Consider the following 13,513-nt stretch of genomic DNA (forward strand, 5'->3'; position numbering starts at 1 on the left):
ATTCTAGGGCAAGAAAGAATGCCAGTACAGGAGAATATGAAAAAAACAAGAATATGTCTGGCATTATGATAATACTTTAATGACACTTTAATAACATTATCATAAATTACATATAATAAATTATATACAATACTAATTTAACCCATGTAGCACCAGTGCCATGGAACCTGGCAACACTATCCAAAGGGACATAAGCAGGCAGGCTCTCAACACTGTGTTTCCCCAGACCTCAAGAGCTAAAGTAGGAAAGCATATGTTGGAAATAAAGCGTCACTACGTCAGATACACTGAAAACAACAAAATATAAGGAGGTGTGAATCTATTAAACATTAAGGTATTGATATCAGATTGTGTTTTAAGAAGTCTGTGAGGCTAGGGTAAAACTGTGTGTGTGAAAGTGTTTTTAACATGGATAAACAGTTACACAAACACCAATGGCTTCACCTATTCAGACTTTATTACTAATGCCAGACATTAAGATCATATAAAAATCAAGGAGGAAAACAATGACCTTGTAAGAAAAAATAAATCAAGGAGCTTTATGTGGTTTTGAGAAAAGAAACTGGAGGAAAAGGTGTGTGTATACCATATTCATTTATATATAACATATATTTATATGTAATATATAATATAAAATAAATATTTAATTATATATTATATCATATATAAATTATATATATGCATATATATATATTTTCTCAATAGGTCAATAGAGAGATTAATAGCTTCAGATGGCTTCAGGTCCACTAACCCCTAGCAAGGATGTGAGATGTAATGAGAACGATAGTTGGGTTTATGAGCAAGCAACTACTAATGAGGAAAGCAGAGGTTATTATATAAGACCTTTTCATTCAGACTATAAAGTGACTCAGCCTGAATGTCATATATTTTAAAAAGAAAAGGAAAAAAAAATAAAAAGAAATTAGTTGTAGACAAATAATCCCTTGCAACAATAACTCAAAAAAAAAAACATGGAATAGATGTCAGATAAGGAATTTTTTTAAACATAGGGTGGCATTCAGTTCTACTTTTTATAACAATCCACAAAAAAAATCAACCAATATAAAATATCTAATCATTATACATTTTAATACACATTACTGATAGTATTCAGTGTAAAACCTGATGGGGGCATGGTATGGGTGTATGTGTGTGTGTTAGAGATACAAAACCCACCAATGAACAACTTTCCATTGGAATGAGGAAGAGGCAAGTATATTGCAAATTCCCATCAGATTCCTTCTAACCTGCTTTGGGGCACATTATATACTCATGTATACAATATAATCATATGGTCTTACAGCTAAAAGGATTCATATATTCATAGTGCTTTTAAACATTTGTAATCATTAGTAAGGGACAATCTCAATATTCTACTTAAGAAGTTTCTTCTTTTAAAGATCTTAAAGATTTGACTATGAACTGTTACATTGCACCCAATGTGTGGGCATGCACATCTTCATGCCCATGGTCTGCTGAAACCTAGAAACAGGTTTACAGTTACATTGTACTCTAAACTTGTAATTAACTATTGTATTCAGACTTCATCCTTGTGGCCTATTTTTGTAACCCAAAGACCTTAATTTTCTTCACAGTCTTGCTATTCTTTTCAGCATTGGGGTATATAATGTATATTCAAATTCTGAAAGATTCACAAGAGAATTTATTCAGTGTTTGTTTTTTCAACATGTTACTACTTCCAAGAGGAAGTTATTTCTTTCTACAGAGCAAATGAGGCTTTGACCTGAATCATGTGCAAAAGGATGCTTAGTTTCTATAGATGTGAATCCTCTGAATGTCCCAATGCCAAAAAGCAAATTTCCACCTCAGCACAACTCTGAAAACTGGAAGGCTTCTATATGAATACTGCGTCATAGCTTCATTCTTCACCACCATGCTGACCCCTCTCCAACATTACTCATCCAATAAAGTCATTTTGCACTTCATTTAGTTTCCAAGAGGGCACTCTGCTTGGACACATCTCCAGTGCTCAGTTCCATAGAGGGGGTTTCTGACTCACAGCAACCAGTTGGAGTCTGGTTGAGCTACGTCAAAAACTGTCACATCCTCCATTTAAACTATACACAGAGTTGTAGGGTAAAGAGCCATATGGCATCTCATGTCTCTTATAGACCTACTATCAGAGAGGCACGTCCACCTAGAGGCATATGGATCCCATCACATTGTCCTGTCCCCACATGGATACCTCCATGACAGTGCTCTCCCCTGGAAACATCTCACTGCCCAAAGGTTCAGTCAAGTCTTCCTGGGTAGTCTCAAACTAATAAACAAAAACCTTGTCAACAATGCCTCTTAAATGTAATAGCAGAATCGAATCCATGAAATATCACTGTTTCCACACACTACCATGCTAGATGCCAAGAACACACATGACGTTGATATCAAGACACGTAGAGTCTAGAGAGCTGCAGACAGGCAGCTACACCATACAATGACCAGGGCTACCACCACAACAAGCATACAATACAACATGAACCTGGAGAAAGTGACGTTTGAGTCCACAGGATAAGTGGGACTGAATTAGTCAACATCTAAGGTAGAGGAGTATGTGGGTGCTCGAACATGCACACATACACACACACACACACATACACACACACAGAATTCCAATTGCCCTCTCGTGATAGTAATATAAATTGTTACTATCCGTAGCTTCTATTAAAGCCAGATTTAAAGACAGGTACTTAGTGTAGTTAGGTAAATCGGATTAAGTTGTCACTCTATGGAGCAAGATAAAGACCATTATCGGAGAATGGAGTCCAAGAAACCAGAGCAGCACTTGGGGAAATTGAAATGTTAATGTCCCCAAGGCCTGGAACCCATCCCAAGGAACTGTTAATGAAGCAGCTCCCAGCAAACAGGGAGGTGCTAATCAAACCACCCCAGGCCCTTCCTGCCCAGATTACTCCTCCAGTCCACCTATCTCCCACCTTTCTTCCCACCTACATTCTATCACTGCAGGATAGAGGGAAACAAAGACCAGGAATGCGGGAGGACTAAGACCTTAGCTATAAAAAAGGGAAGACCTCCCTCTTCCACAGATTGGATTCCACCTTTGGGTCCCCTTCTTCCTGGGTCCCCCCTTCTTCCTCAGGGGAGAAGTCTTTTCTGCTGTCCTTTAATAGCCTTCCACTTCTCACTCTACACTTGCCTCGGCGTGCTTCTCTGGTGTTATACTTCAGCATTTGGGGAAGCAAGGACTCGTCACTGGTAAACAGCAGTAACACTATTGTTAGCTTAAAAAGTTAACTATTGTTAACTTGTCCAGTGTCACCCAAAATGCTGGTGAGATAGGCATGCTTCCGCTCACCTCAGCTCCACCCAGGCTCTGAATCGCCTTTGTTGAGATCTAGTCCCCTTTGAGAATCAGGAAAATTAACACAATGCCCATTGAAAGCATTCTTGGCTTCAATATTTGATATTAAATTCATTTTTCCAATCACATTATGATAATATTACAATGAGACTCAAAAGGCTGAAGATTTCTCTAGAGTTACAGACAATTCTCTCATACATTTCTTCCCTTTCCATCCCAATGCCATCATGGCCTCCTGAAAGTCCTTATCACCACACACCTCCTAATTCAACCCCTGAATTGATCTCATTCAATGACACCTGATCACTTTTTTGACATGCAGCATGTCATATTCAAAAATACCATGACCCAAATAACAGCTAGAATTTGAAAACTTAGTATGTGCTAGGCACTCAACCAAATATTATCTGTATCAAAGGGTTGGTTTTGTTTTGTTCTACAGAGCTGGGGATTGAACCCAGGACCTGGAACACGTGAGGCAAGCACTCTACCACCGAGCTGCACCCCCAACCCAAGAGGCTCTATTTGAGCAACAGAATCAGAAAATAAATCTAGGCACAGATCTGGACTTCACCACTAATAAGCGTGCACTGCCTATCTGAGCTCCCAGCCTGTGATTAAAAGGTCCAACATTCTGTTCCCAGGCATTTTTCTTAAAACTGTCCCCTCTCCAGTTCAAGCTTCAGACACACTTGGTCCTTGTTCCCTGAATTCACCATGTTCCTTTCTCCCCCTTTTTGTCCCCCTCTAGAAAAACCTTGGCTGTTCCACCATACTGTAGTCCCAGGGGACAAGCAGCCCTTCCCTGTTGAGTCTTAAGCCACCTTCCATTACAAGTTACATATATATATATATATATATATATATATATATATATATATATATGTGTGTGTGTGTGTGTGTGTGTGTGTGTGTGTTTGCCTCAACTGTATTACAGCTAACTGAGAGCTTTTGCACAACAGAATAACTATGATTTCTTGTTTACTGTATCCTGGATGCTCTAGCATCTGAAACCTACCTGAGCCCTCCAGGTTAGATAATTCCTAGAAACAGAAAACAACTTTGCCTGGAAGTGTCTTTCATATGCAAACCAACCAATCCAAAGCCTACCTCCTTTATCCAGTTCCCACACCTTAGGTCTGCCCTGATCACTCCAGAACCAGACAGCAGGCAACTAAGGGCAATCCTTATGCTCCTGAGCCCTCTGGAATTATTCACACACTAGTGAACAATTAGTAATCACTAATTTAATAAGCAATTAATAATTAGTCATTATTAATAACTTAACTAGTAATCCTAAGTTTGCTCACCCAGCCTTGTCTTGCTTTTTCAATGGAAATCACAGTAAAAGTTGTTATCCAAGCTTTCTCTGGCTCCCTCTGCCTCCCTGCTGACCTGGTGCTTCCAGTAGCCCTGCAGGGTGCCTCTTGTTTCTAAGGAGATGTGAATAAAAAATTGTTTTCCTTGGTGACAGTCATTCCTTGTCTGCATGTCTCACCACACATGATTGAAACAAATAGCAGGTACATTACACAATCTCCTTCATGACTCCTCTTCTGCCCAGATACACTTGAATGCAGAGTCATACATAGAGTAGTGAGTGACCAAATATGTCAAAGAAATACATAAACAAAGCAAAGAGACATTAAGGTTTAGTTTTTCAGAAATAAGTAAATACATGAAACAGACAAATAAAAAAATCAGGGGGTACATTTATATATCTCAATACACATTTATATATCTCATCTTTTTTTAATTTGTTTTAATTAGTTACACATGACAGTACAATGACCTTGACATATCATACATTTGAATCAGATGGGATATAATTTCTCATTATTCTGAGTATACAGGTTGCAAAATCACATTGGTCATTCAAGTCACATATATACCCACAGCAATAATAATGTCTATTTTATTCTACTGTCCTTCCATTCCGCGCTTTCCCTTCCCTCCCCTCCCATCACTTCTCTCTACCAAATCTAATGTGACACACTTCTTTTTTTTTTCTCATATCTTCATACATGTATTCTGTATAACGATGACGGTCTCCTTCCATCTTCCATGCAATTCCCCTTCTCCCTCCCTTTCCCTCCTACCTCTCTTCCCTATCTAGTGGTAATCTTCTTCTCATGCTCTTCCTCCCTACCCCATTTTGAGTCACTCCCGTTATATCAGAGAAGATATTCGGCATTTGTTTTTTAGGGATTGGCTAACTTCACTTAGCATAATCTGCTCTAATGCCGTACATTTCCCTACAAATGCCATGATCTTGTTATTTTTTTATTGCTAAGTAATATTCCATTGTGTATAAATGCCACATTTTTTTTATCCATTCATCCACTGAAGGGCATCTAGGTTGGCTCCACAGTCTAGCTATTGTGAATTGTGCTGCTATAAACATTGATGTGGCTGTGTCCCTGCAGTATGCTGTTTTTAAGTCCTTTGGGTATAGACCGAGAAGAGGAATAGCTGGGTCAAATGGTGGTTCCATTCCCGGCTTTCCAAGGAATCTCCATACTGCTTTCCATATTGGCTGCACCAATTTGCAGTAATGAGATAAATCTTACATACATGACCGCTGATGTTACACTGGAATATCTCAGGTATACCTTTGGAAAAGCTCTATCACAACAAAATTGAATTCACTTGAATCCTCCGGGGCAAACAAAGGCCTCAGATTCAGTCCCTAGGAACTTCTAATAACTTGGGTGGCATCTCATCCACCCTGGATGATACCCTCCTTCCTTAAAAAGTCAGAGAAACAGAAATCCTATTTATCTTCACTCTACTTGGGTTTAAAAAAGGATTAGACTGTACCTTTTTGAGAACACTCTGATTTTTTTTTTAAGATTGAGAGAGAGAAGAGTGAGAGAGAGAATTTTTAATATTTATTTTTCAGTTTTCAGTGGACACAACATCTTTATTTTATTTTTTTTATTTTTATGTGGTGCTGAGGATCAAACCCAGTGCCCCATGCATGCCAGGCGAGCGCGTTACTGCTTGAGCCACATCCCCAGCCCCTCTGATATTTTTAAAGTAAAGCATTTATGAGGAGGTTATCGACTCTTCCCCGCTATGACACCTTCCTGGATGGTGGGACTCTCTTGTTTGGGAATGTCAGTGATTCTATCCCAGGGCTGAGGGGTAAGCATGCTGCCCTGAACAGCTGTGACAGCCCCTGAGGTCACCTCAGAAGATTCCTGACAACCCTGATGTCCCTCTGAGGGATAGGTCCTAAAAACTAAGGAGGCAGGCTACAGGTGAGAGCCCAAGTCTGGCCCCTGCTTCCTTAACCATCCTCAGCTCCCCACTCTGCCTACTTCCACCAGGTTCTTCTGTCACGTTCTCTTGCCTTGCTGTTTTCTCTGCCTGATATCCTCCCTGCTCTGAACACCTGGCTCCTTCTATTTCTCATGTCTTAACACAGGCATTCCACAGAGAAGCAGATCTTCTCTGACTGAATTTTTTCTTATGTCTCCTGTGATTTTCTCAATAGCCCTATTGTAATCAGAAGTTTCCTAGGTCTTTAGTTTACTGTCTATTCTTTCTAACCAAAGCAGAAGTTCAAGTGCATTCTCAACATATATTAAATCAAAGAATGCACTGGAGAGGAGTTTCTTGGCAGAGAAGATAGTCATATAATTCCTCAATGGTAGGGTGGGGGAGAAGATGGTGCCCTTGGTAAGGGATTATTGCCATCTAATATATAATGCATGCCAGGCAACTGACCTTTGAAATAAGTTTATTAAGAGGCTGCCAACTTGCAAAGATAGACATATTCCCAAAGACGGTACCTGACTTGCAGGGACCACATAGCTCATATTAGCTAAACTAAGGTTCAAACCCAAGTGTATTTGGCTACAAATATCATATTCTAAACAATTCCCCTGGACACAGGTTAAGAATTAGGAGCTATGACTTTAGTAGGTTCATAAAGCTTATTCAAGATTCATATTCTTCTGCATTTGTTTCTGTACTATAATACACTGACCTTGGCCAAGAATTTGTAAAATGTGGAAACTCAATCTAATGAAGTTTACTATACATTAGAGTCTGTCAAATACAAGGTCAACATATAGCACAGGGACAGGGAATGAATCTTGAGGGACAGTTATCCCTGCCAAGTTGAGATTCTATTTTATCATCAAACATCAGGCATCTTACTCGTGTTTCCCTTAGGCAAAGTGTTATTTCCTCTTAAGTGTCAATTTGAATAGAACTTAGCACTGTAACTGAATCATCTCTGAGTTCAGGACTCAGTATCATGCCACTAACAGATGCAATACAGTGGCTGAGCTCTGGAACTAGACTTTGGCTTGGCTCCAAGATACTGGGCTAATTATTTAACACTCTGTGCCACAGTTTCTACATCTGTAAAATGGTAGTCATGAATTAATAAAATAAAATGACTTACAAATGGCAGTTGGGATACAGTAAATTCTCAGTAAACATTAGTGCTTACTAATTTTATTTAAACTCCATCTTTTTTTTTCAGCACTGGGTATCAAACCCAGGGCTTCACACATGCTAAATAAGTTCTTTATCACTAGACTACACCTCCAGCTCCCAATTTTCACCTCAACACATTAGTAGGATTAAAAAAAAAAAAAAACTTAGCTTTGCGCAGTGGCAGTATCGTAGCCAATGAGGTTTATCCGAGGCGCGATTATTGCTAATTGAAAAAAAAAAAACTTAAACTAGATCCTAACATCATCCTCTGAGCTTAGCCAAGCCCAAGGTATGGTATTAACAAAGCCAGGATTAGCCACATCAATCAATACTACAGCTTAACTGAAAGCTTAACTGTCAAGTACATCATGAGTACACAAAAATGCAGAGCCTGTATTGGAGAGTGAATTTGTCCTATCACTAGAGAATCTGTGAAAACCAGAAATAGACACATATTTATAAAAAGCACCTGGGATATGTGAACACTGAAGAATTAGAGTCCCTCTACAAACTGCACAGCTAACTGATTTCCTTCTTCAGTGAGAAATTTTAAAGGTAAAATTTCAATTTTATTAACAAGAGCCCACCATCTGAAAACCCAGGCAGGTGCACAAATACTACTATTACACATGCTGCCTTGACATTAATACTTTTCTCCCAAACATACATCACATCATAGTATGAGCATCTGTTTATCTTTCCCACACTGTACGTCCAATCCTTTTTAACCTCTGGATCCAACACAGAGCATGATTTCTGCCAGACAGTGGGCACCCAAAATCATCTACCTGTATCCAGTACGTGTGTTCATATGCCTGGGTGTACAACACATGAACAAGGTAGAATGGGCATCAGTTATGATGAACAAGCCTTAGAGAATAGAAATTTTATTTTTATATTGTTATCTTCAAGAGGAAAGGGAGACTAGGAAAAAGCAATAGTCTAAATTACTGGTATTTGCTTGTTGGCTTAACATACCCACAAATTCTCCCATGTAAAGGAAAAGTGAACTAACATTGTAGATTCAAATAAATTTAAATTAAATTAAATTTTAAAAAGAATCCATATGCAAAAAAACATTATTTTCCTCTCAAATCCAAAAATGTTTTATCTTAACATAATTTAATATTACAAATTCAATTCTCATTCAATATCCAGCCTTTTATTTCCCAAAATAATTAGGATGTTCATTAGGCAATGATTAATCCTAAAACAAACCATTCTTCTGAGTGATTAAATCAAACCTAAATTAGTACCTTTACCTAATGCTAAGTGAAGTTAGCCAATCTCAAAAAAAACAAATGCCAAATGTTTTCTCTGATATAAGGAGGCTGACTCATAGTGGGGTAGGGAGGGGAAGCATGGGAGGAATAGATGAATTCTAGATAGGGAAGAGGGGTGGGAGGGAAAGGGAGGGGGCAGGGGATTAGCAAGGATGGTAGAATGGATAATGTGTTTACATCATCACCGAAAGTACATGGATGAAGACATGAATTGGTGTCAACATATTTTATATACAACCAGAGATATGAAAAATTGAGCTATATACATGTAATAAGAATTATAATGCATTCCACTGGCATTTATTTTTTTAATCAATAAAATAAATAACTATTAAAGTGAAATGTGATGACTACAGCTTCACGAAAATAAAATTTATTCCCATGACGGAAATCACATAAATATCTTCCCCCTATCTCTTTTGTTTTTGGTTTATCTGGATCTTCAAAGAATTCTTCAAAATAGGCAACTTCTCTGTTGCTCCATCATGTATTATCTCCACCTTCCTTTCATACAGAACATGCACCTGCAGAAAGGGCCTAGTCCCTCTGAGGGATCCACAGTTTGCTAAGGGAGTGAGGATAGGGAGGTCAGACCTACACCTTGTTCTCATTAACACTACACTCTCAACACCACACCAACCAAACTTAATCAATGTTCCAGATAGGTTTTTTATATCAAAGAACAAAATAACACATCAATTCACACAAGCAGATTATAATAGAGTCCACCTTCTCTGTCCTTGGGTTCTGCATCCTTGAATACAACCAACTAAAAATCAAAGATATTTGGAAAAAAATTTCATCGGAACTGAACATGTACAGACTTTTTTGTTGTGATTATTCCCTAGGCAATACACTGTAACAACTATTTGTATAACATTTACATTGTATTAGGTGTTATAGGTGATCGAGAGATCTAGACTCTGCAATGTAATTTAGGTACTGTATGTACAGAAGGATGTGCATAGGTTTTATGTAATATACAATGCCATCTTGACTTGGGAATCTGAGGGGCCTGCAACCAATGAGAATATTAAATATTCAGTTACAAAAGCACAGAAATGCTTTTTAAATGATCCAACAGTAACTTGCCTACAAAGCTCAACTCTACCCATGCCTGCCTATGAGAACAAACTGTTCCTCTAAGGAAAGTGGGGCTTATTAAACCTCATCTCGTTTATTTTAAGGAGAAATACGCTTCTCAAAAATAGAATTTTGTGGAAAGAGACTTTAGAGATCATTTCATCTGACAATTGCCAAGTCAAGTCCCTTCCCCACTTATTGATAATAAGAACATTTCCGAAAAATCCAAAGTTTTTAGGCACCACACTCTGTGTGTGCTTGTGCATATGCTTTTCTTTTCTTTGCATCATTTATTTAGCCTTCAAATATCCCTTCCCAGGAGGTATCTAATTCCTCATTTTCTCTATGGAGAAGTTGAGGCCTATTGAGATTAGGTCACTATTTACATTTTTTAATCCTCCTTAACGAAAAACTGTCCCTGTCAGGAGTTCATGTAAAAAAAAAAAAAAAAAAAAAAAAAACCCCACTTCAATGCAAATTTCATGCAGAAGTTCAAAATAAGCAGAAGCAATAAATGAGGGGCAGACCCAGGAGGTGGGTATTTGAATGTGCAGCAGCTGCTTTCCCTGTCCAAGATGCTTTCAGTCCTTTTTCCCTCACCCAGTTTCCTCTTCAACAATGGTTCATTTTAATCACACAAATTATTAATTGTAAGATTGCCCCCCACAATATAACTGGATACATCAGCCTAATTTTTAAAAATGTTAAAGTCCACCTCTTCACTCCCTCCACAGGGTAGCACTTTTCAAAGAAATCAAACCAGGCAGCAAGGTTAACCTGGGTGATTCACAGAGGTTAATGCAATTCACAGAGCACCTGATGATAGGGGCAATCAGACTGAGGGTAAATGTGCATGAGCCCTGGCAAACAGGGTTCTGGTGGATAAACTGCTCAGCTATTATTTTCTAGGTAAAAATGGACAAGAATCGTACTCTCGTGTTCAAAGATGAGAAGACAAAACACACGCAAACCAAGAGGTTCGAGCTGTGCAGCTCAGATTAAGGGACACTCCATAGGAAACTGTGTTAAAACCTGTGATGGGAAACAAAAAAATGACTTCAAGCTATAAAAACAGGATGAGAAGAGCCGGGAGGAGGAGACAGGGAAGGCTCCCTCAGCCCCATCCATCTTCCCAGCTCCTCCCCACACTGAGACTCCGCCCATACCTAGTCCTATACTCATCCACCCTTCCAAAAGCCAATTGTACTTTGTCATCGTTTACATATGAAGTGTCCTCCAAAATCTCATGTGTCAGACGATGCAGGAAAGTTTAGAGGTGAAATGATTAGGTTATAAGAATCTTAAGCTAATCAGTGCATTAATGCCCTGATAGGGATTAACTAGATGGTAATTATAGGCAGGTAGGGTGTGGCTGGAGGTGGAGGGGCATGGGGGACATGCCCTTTGGGGTATATATTTTGTCCTCATGGAGTGGGGCTCTCTCTCTGCTTCCTAGTAATGTCCTGAGCTGCTTTCCTCCACCACACACTTCTGCCTCATCTGGGGCCCAGACCAATAGCATCAGCCATCTATGGACTGAGACCTCTGAAACTGTGAGCCCCCAAATAAACTTTTCCTCCTATAATTGTTCTTGTCAGGTCTTTTGGTCACAGTGGCAAAAAAGCTGACTAAAACACACTGTTTCTCAGGACCAATTAAAATCTCCTTCCCACATCTTAAGCCATTTATGAGCTGATGACATTTTTTGGCCTTTCCTGACAATGATGGGTAAAATTAGTTAGATAATCCCACCCATAAGGGCAGAAGAGGAGTATTATGACTGGAGTATATATTCAACTTTCTATTCTTGTGTTTGCCCAAATGTGTTCCTTCAAATTCTCACAAATCCCACCAAAGGTGGGCACCGTACCGGTTGAGAGAAAGGTAGCCTAGGAGAAATCTAAAGAGATTTCACCTAATTCAGACAGTTTAAGAAGAATGTTAAAAGGGCTGAGTAAAGAAAGAAGACTGTAATCTAAGAGGTGCTAAATGCAGAAGGGCCTGTGGGGAATTGGAAGAGCATGGTGCAATATATGAACTAAACCCTTGATTATGTGACATCTCTGTGAAAAAAAAAAAATTACAATGTCAAACACAACAAGAAGGTCTCAAACTAAACTCATCTACAGCAATAAATAGGAAGATGGTGTTAATGGAGCTGGAAAACAATATGTCAAAAACCTCACACAAATTTTTATGCTTATGTTTTCAGTTGTTTTAAATACAGATAAAGGTCCTGTAAATATAAAAATAGCAAAGCTCCTTTAAACTACGGAAGCAGACACCAAGGATCCTTCCCTGTCAAAAGACAAAACAAATAACAGTAAAAAAACAGGCTGTCTTCCCTACAGTCTCCTCTCATCGTATAATCCTCCTTACATTCATCCCTGCCAAACACTTTCCTTCCCTTTGCAGCACGGATTTGCTCCCAGGGAACCTAATAAAATATTTATGAATGCTTTGATATTAGCAACAAGAGTCCTGCACAGTAATAGAAAGGTCAAAGCTATCCTCAATACCATCCACCCTCCCAGCTACCCCTTAGAGATTCTATCTACTACACACCAGAGTAAATGCAGCAGACCCAGGCTGATCTCTTGACTGTTTGTTTTTTGTTTTAATCACCAAAGTATTAAAGAAGCTAAGGTATATTATTCAACTCAGAAATGTTAAGTGGGTCCCTGAATATGCAGCAATTCACATGTTTTCTGTTATCACCTAGGTTGTCTGCACTACAGACCTTGGACAGCTCCCTCCCTCAAGCAATATGCAGGCTGCTGCAAGCCTCCTCTCTCCTCAAACCCTCCACCCTCTTCCAACACCTCACTTTAAGCGCTCTGGGGTAAACAGAAGTTTTTTGGTTCCAGGGGCCTGTCCTAAGCTCTTCCCCCACTATCTTAGAAAAAGGACTCTCTTCGTGCTGCCCAAGTATATAAACTGCACCTGAGTTCAGGTCTAGGATCCTCTGTTACCCTGTGCCTAACCTGTCCGTCTCCCTTCTCCACAGCTTTACTCTCAGCCTATAAATGTCCTCAGGAGTCCCTGACCTGCCTGCCTCTCTTCATCTCCTTCACTGCCAACTGCATTCAAGAGAACAGTTCTACTGTGCCTACCTCCCCACTGCTCATTTACCTTTTAACCTCCTGCTACCTGTCTAACCACAGTAAAGCAATTCTTTCTGTATCTGCTGTTGTTTACTTCCCTCCTCAAAGGGCTATTTTTGATTTTTGGCAATCCTCCTTTCCTGGTTGGCACTCCACCTCTATGGCTCCTCTATAATCTCCCCTGCAGGTTCCTTTACATGACCTTCAAATGGGGATCATCCCTGAGGCTCCACCCTTGATTTTTATTCACTGTA

At 39.2% G+C, this 13,513-nt stretch overlaps 1 protein-coding gene and 1 pseudogene across 2 annotated transcripts in view; one reads left to right on the plus strand and one right to left on the minus strand.

Moving 5' to 3' along the window:
- Window positions 1-13,513, minus strand: part of Atp8a2 (ATPase phospholipid transporting 8A2) — a 619,499-nt gene that overhangs the window by 483,245 nt on the left and 122,741 nt on the right. The gene's annotated exons all lie outside the window — the stretch shown is intronic.
- On the plus strand, window positions 7,956-8,039 carry LOC114097667 (U4 spliceosomal RNA; annotated as a pseudogene).

Source organism: Marmota flaviventris, chromosome 4, assembly GCF_047511675.1.
Source record: "Marmota flaviventris isolate mMarFla1 chromosome 4, mMarFla1.hap1, whole genome shotgun sequence".
Classification (NCBI taxonomy): Eukaryota; Metazoa; Chordata; class Mammalia; order Rodentia; family Sciuridae; genus Marmota; species Marmota flaviventris.